The sequence below is a fragment of the Montipora capricornis genome, chromosome 1, assembly GCF_036669925.1.
Source record: "Montipora capricornis isolate CH-2021 chromosome 1, ASM3666992v2, whole genome shotgun sequence".
Lineage (NCBI taxonomy): Eukaryota > Metazoa > Cnidaria > Anthozoa > Scleractinia > Acroporidae > Montipora > Montipora capricornis.
Window position 1 is genome coordinate 11,730,596 of NC_090883.1, and position 6,463 is coordinate 11,737,058.

Here is a 6,463-nt window from a genome sequence, read left to right on the forward strand (position 1 = left end):
ATCCTTCTCAAAATTGCCATTTTCGCTATTTTTGGGCGAAATAGCGGTCAATTACACCCAGAATCATGGAATACCGGACGCCATCGTATACGATGGCTGGATGCTCTTATACTGGCTAATGATCACGGAGACTGGATTTCAATATTTTCGGTTATTCTAGCCGTTTCAACTTTAACACATTTTTGCTTGCTTAAATTTGCCATTTTAATTATTTTTCGGCGAAGTAGCGATCAAATACACCCAGAATCATGGAATACCGGATTGCATCGTATACGATGGCTGGCTACACTTATACCGGCTAGTAATCACTGAGAAGTTATTTCAATATTTTCGGTTTTTCGAGCCGTTTCAACTTTAACACATTTAAAGAACATCCTTTACGCTAATACAGCCAGCAAGAGGCACACGTTGTTCAACAGAAACAAGCAATCAGACGTGTTGCATTTAAGTTGTGCCATCTGCGGCCCTTTCTCATCTTCAATGGTATGCATGTCTCGATCCTGTCTTTAAAACACGCTAAACTTTCTTACAATGGTATAAAATCCAGAGTTAACATTTAGAGAAATCAGGACGGAAGACGTTTGTGATGACAATTCAAACCCACAGCTGAGTGGTTTCACAAGCTACGTGTCACCAAAAATTTAGTCTTTTTCTGTTTATAATGTCGGACTTACAAAGAACATATCTAACCACTCTCACCCCTTCCCCTTCCCCTTCCACTCTGGACGTTCCCGTTAAACAAGTGAGAAAATGTTTGGAAAAAACACAAACAAAATGTCTATGTATTGGAAAAGTTATGTATGTGACGACTTCAAAGTTTCTTCATTTTCAGATTCGGCGATTTACCTTAGAAGTACAATCCTTCTTGTCAGAATTTTGGTCTGATTTCAACCAACACAACACAAGGATGTGTAGCTACGTTTTGTCTGTCTTGGTTCCTGAGGTATAACATATCAGTACTACTTCGATTGGATTGTTTCCCGTTTTTTTTGCTACTACTTACAACATTAATTGTCAAGTGAAGCTATGATTTATTTCATATACCATTTCATCATTAACATTAATTGTGGAAATCTGAACATCAGTTTTTTAGTTGCAACATAAACTGACGAGATTTTGCAATTCCATTTAACTGAGATTTTTCTCTCCACACATTTCTTAACTAATTGTGGCAACCTACTCGGTTCTCCCTAATTCTTTTACTCGTGCAATTTAATTTTATTCACACACCGCGCTGGACGACACCAACGTATTCGCTAATCTGATATGAAACCATATTAAACATAAACATACTAGTTGAATTACTATGGACCACATCTCACAAATACTTTTGTTATGTTTGACAGGCAATTGTATATGTCATGATGACCAGAGAAGGCTGTTCTCGCCATACGGTGGAACGTTTACTTGGTGCAAGTCAAATAAATCCCCAAGGAGAAGTAACAGATGAAGATGACTAGCTAGCTGACTTTACTTTATTCCAATTTTTTTTTATATAACGAATGTTCTTACATTAGACTGTGCTTTGAGGTGTCTGCAAGAGTTAAACTGAATTTATCAAATTATAATTTATATAAGATGTGGAAAATGTAACTCACCAATCACTCATTAATAAATGACTTTTTTGGCAAAAAAGCAGATCGATCGTTTACGTCAAGGGCAACTCGAAAACATTTTATGCTACGAAAACCTCGCCGAGGGTCAAGACAAGAGGTTCAAAATTTAAATTTCTGTCACAATGTATTACACCCTCCCAAACAAGTTAAAAACATGTTATGATGTCGCAGGATATCCGGAACCCTCTGACCGATATGTTGACTTTTCCGTGCCAAAACTGTGCTACGGCAATTTCATTTTATATAAATGCCACGATACTGTCACGCTACAAAAAAAGGATATCACCTTAATTGTGGCTTTATCTGGCAAGCTATGTGTGCGCAGCCTCTATAGGACACTATAGCGAACACCTTTCAAATAGGCAAAATTTCCCACAGTGCTACTAACCGGACACGCGGATACATATTAGGGCGTGGTAGGCCAGTAAAGTTCACCGAACTATTTATTTGGGATCAATATGCAAAGGTCAAAAGTGATTTAAGAGAAACTCAATGCACCAAAAGCCTGAGCAAAAATTCCAACGGGAAGCATGCAGTTCCCTTCGGCAGAAGTCAGGCCGATTCCCGGTCGGACAAGGGTAAAAGTGGCCCGTTTGGGCCGATTCCCGGTCATATACGCGAGAATCTGGCCCGTTTGGGCCCAGGAAAAAATCATTCCAACTCTCCAAGGGAAGGCCCCTCCTGCGCCCTGACCCAGAGCGGGGAGGGCTTTTTTTTTTATTGGACTCTGCAGGCCGCCCCGAGTCCCCGGGAATCGGTCCCACGGTGGCCCGGGCGCCAGACGTGATCTCCGCCTCTCTGTGACTCGTAACGAAGAGTCTGCACACGTGAGAAAAACACGTTTTGGGGCCGTAATTTCCCTACCTGGACAGCCAGGACCCCCGGACCCATAGAAAAACATGCAAAATGGTGTGGTGCATCTGGTGGTGGCATTGGTTTTTCTTCATCGTCCCTAGGAAATGCTCTTCATACGAGAGAATAGCCTGTTCTCACGTGGTGGCACCCCCTGATTTGGTGCTGGGACCCCCTAACCCCAAGAAATGCATTTCCCATGGGAAGTTACATCCAGATATGCTATTGGCTACTCTGTCGTCCATAGGGAACGCCCTGCATACGATAGAGAAACGGGTTTTTGGGCCAAAACTCCCCCGGTTGTGTGTAATCCCCCCTTATTTCACGAATCTCCTGATCCCCGTCCCATCCCCACCCCCCCACCCCCGCCCGCGGGTGTATGCCCAGTTTGAGCCTCGTAGAGTATCAAACTTGGCGACGATTACTCTAATCGACTTCTGAAGGCTTTCAAATCTTGTGTGGAACTAAAACTAAGGGCCGATTTACACGGTACGACTTTGTCGCATGCGACAACGGCTTACGACAGGCTCACGACATGATTTACGATTGTTGTGTACGTCAGAAAAATGTCGTAGCACTTTAAAACATGTTTTAAAACGCTGCGACAATCGTAAGTCATGTCGTAGGCCTGTCGTGAGCTTGTCGCATGCGACAAAATCGTATCGTGTAAATCGGCCCTAACACAGGATCTGCACGGCCAAGTTCCCCCAAGTTCGGCTTTCTGTGGAACTAATCCCAAATATCTATATACCGTTGGAAAGGTCTCGGCTAGATCTATCACGTGACGAAGTTTGGGCACCCTGTGTTACATTGGGTATCCTGTGCACCGTTTTATGTCTGTAACATTCCTGCGTTTTATTCCCTTGAGACCCTACTGCCCATGCGCCAAGAGCCCTTTGCCCAACAACTTTTGGCACCGTGTCGCCCCAGGGCGAATCGACCTGTACGTGCCAGAGGCCCGAGAACACCCTTATTTTGAGACAAAAGTGCCCCCCGAACTCCTCCTTTGGTCACGTGACGTGCCCCCCTTGGCTCTCCGACGGTTCCTCTCGGATTGGCCGGATTCTAAATCTCGGGGGAGTTATACTTGAAAAACTGGTTTTCGGTTTTCTGGGTCTAACTCCCCCCGGATTTGATCGGAGAGCGCGAGACTGGACCATGAGGATAGGTCTTGATACGGGCAATCCCTTGGTTGGGTTGGTTTTGTTTTTGTTCCCCCGCAGAATAATCGACAGCACTGCAAAGTTGCGATCTTTGGGACCTTGCCATTTCCCCCCCCTTAAGAGCTGCGCCCTTTCAACTACGTCAGAGCGAATCAGCGTCGCACGACGCATCCCTTGGTTTTGTTGGTTTGACCGTACCACCTTCGGCTGAGCATGCAGGAACACCTTGGGGCGAAGTGGTCATTGGCATCTAGCTCCCCCCGGTTTGGTGCTGTAACCCCCTTAGTAACAGATATACATGCACCATCAAAGGGGCTATCACGTGATATCATTGGTTAGTCTCCATCATGAAAACATGAGAGAACCGCTTGATTTCAGTTGGTAGCACCCCCCGGAAAAGAGCTGAGACCCATTTAACCCCAAGAAATGCATTCCCCATGTAAAGTTACATGCGAATATGATATTGGTTTGTCTCCATCGTCCCCAGGGAATGCTGTACACATGTGAGAAAAGCCTGTTATTTTGCCATATATCCCCCCGGTTTTGACCTGGGTCCCCCTAACCCCAAGATATGCATTCGCCATGGAAATGCGCATCTTGTGGTAACCCTGGTTAGTTTATATCGTCCCTGGGGAAGGCTCTGCATATGGGAGAACGGCCCGTTTCCATGTGGTAGCACCCCTCCCCCCCTCTGGAAAGGAGCTGGGACACACCCTAGCCCCAAGAAATGCATTGGCCATGGAAAGTTACATGCAAATATGCTATTACTTACTTTCCGTTGCCCCTTTGAAATACTCTACATACCACAGAGAAAACTGTTTTTCGGCTTTCCCCCCCCCCCCCTCCCGGTTTGGTGCTGGGCCCCCCTAACCCCAAGAAATGCATTTGCCATCAGATGGTGCATCTTGTGGTACCATTGTTTAGTCTTCCTCGTCCCTGGGGAATGCTCCGCACATGGGAGAACAGCCTGTTCCCACGTTGGTAGCAGCCACTCTGGAAAGGAGTTGGGACCCTCTAAGCCCTTGAAATGCATTGGGCCAGTGAAAAGTTACATGCAAATATGACATTGGTTACTCTTGATCGTCTCTAGTGAATTCTCTACACATTTGAGAAAAACCTGTCATTTGGCTCTAGCTCTCCCCGATTTTGAGCTAAACCCCCTAACCCAAAGATATGCATGTGTAATGAGGTGGTTAGTCTTCATCGTCCCTGGGGAATGCTCTGCATATAGGAGAACGGCCTGAACGGCCTTGTTCTCACGTGGTAGCAACCCCCAGGAAAGGAGCTGTGACCCCCTAAACCCCTAAGGGGTAACCATGCATTTTTCAGAGATAATTAAGCTTCGATTTGGAAAAGAACCCCATACATTGCTCTGTATTGCAGAGCTTTTTACAAATAATGTTGATAAATTATCTTCGAAACATGCGTGGTCACTCCCAATTTTCTTTTTGGATCTCAATAACACCAGTTAAGGTCTGCTTTTCCCGCATATTCATTAAACAGCGAAAAATAGTAGGCATGTAGTCGACAACAAAACGACGGATAGAATCAATCGCTTGCCATATCATCAATACAGAGGTTAAAGAGAGCAACGCCTAGCACAGTTCCTTGAGGAACGCCTGAACTCGCGGGAGTCCATTCAGACTGCGTATCATCGACCACGACAAATAAATAAATAATATCCTGCTAATTGACCTTTATTTAGATCAGATTTAGCCAAGCCTAAAAGCGGAGTTCCCGTTTCTAACCCCAGAAAGCAATATAGCGTACATGGAAATAATTATTCTTCTGCATATAGTACAAAATTAATGGTCATTACTGTATACAGTTTACAGTGATCAAAGAGATCAAACACCTCTGAGCTGACAGCAGTAGACAAACAAGCCTTGCAAACAATAGCCAACAATTTTAATCAAATAAAACTGAAATACCATGCACAGTGATCTCTTTCACCACATTTTCCGTTTGACTATGAACCTTTACTCCCTCTCTCTTCAGTTCACAACAACAGCAAAAATCTTACTAATTTAAACGTCAACCTAAAGCGTAGTAAATTCGCAAACTCGACTGCAATTTCACAGCCTCAAACAAAGGCGCTCACGACTGGACACCATTTCACACAAAAAGCCTCCAAATGAGATTGTTGAAATATGTCAATCTCTGTCAATACAGAATTGCAAACGTTTTCAGACCTTCTTCGTTTTTTAGGGGAGGCAGCGAGGCATAAGCTTATATATTAAGAAGGAAAACATTACCTGAAAACTAACCGTTATAGATAAGTGTTTTGTCTCTCGCTCTATTTCTCTCAGCTTTACAGTGATTTTCATTGTAATTTTCTCTTCTTCTCCTTCCTCGGCTTCTCTCGAAGCTTTCTTCGCTTAAATTTCTCAAATTTTTAGGAAAAAAATTAAAAGGATGGTGATACAAAAATATATAGGTATAGCGGCATGTAGCTGCCACTGACTACACAGATTAGAAATCTGAAATGTTTATCAACAGTCTGGTAGTTTCGTAGTCTTCTGCAAAGTCATCAACAACGTCATCTTCATCGTCACTTTCGCTTTCGCTGCGTAATTCTCTCTCAGAAAGGCTGAGGACGCACGGTACTTCACTGGTAGCACCCAGAGCATTTTCTTCTACATACCGGACCGAATGTACCTCCCCTTGAAATGCCAGATCAGGTAGGGACAGATCTTCAACGTGGTTTCCAAATAGGCCTTTCAATTGCAAAAGGTAGCCTTCGATGCTCAAAAGTTTTCTTCGAATCAAAAGGTCTCTTCCCCTATTCTCAGTGGAACAATTCTCCAGAGGATTCTCGTTTTGCAGGCATGT

The 6,463-nt window shown here is 44.1% G+C and overlaps 1 protein-coding gene and 1 long non-coding RNA gene across 5 annotated transcripts in view; one reads left to right on the forward strand and one right to left on the reverse strand.

Moving 5' to 3' along the window:
• The first annotated feature begins 215 nt into the window (after positions 1-215).
• Positions 216-1,619, forward strand: LOC138051464 (uncharacterized). Its single transcript, XR_011132823.1, has 3 exons — positions 216-483; positions 833-943; positions 1,347-1,619. It is a non-coding gene; the product is annotated as an uncharacterized lncRNA (long non-coding RNA).
• A 3,898-nt stretch (positions 1,620-5,517) lies between these two features.
• Positions 5,518-6,463, reverse strand: part of LOC138053200 (uncharacterized) — a 9,802-nt gene continuing 8,856 nt past the window's right edge. For all 4 annotated transcript variants that reach the window (XM_068899981.1, XM_068899885.1, XM_068900034.1 and 1 more), the window contains one exon: positions 5,518-6,463. This exon is cut by the window's right edge and continues 324 nt beyond it. The gene's annotated coding sequence lies outside the window, so the exon portion shown is untranslated.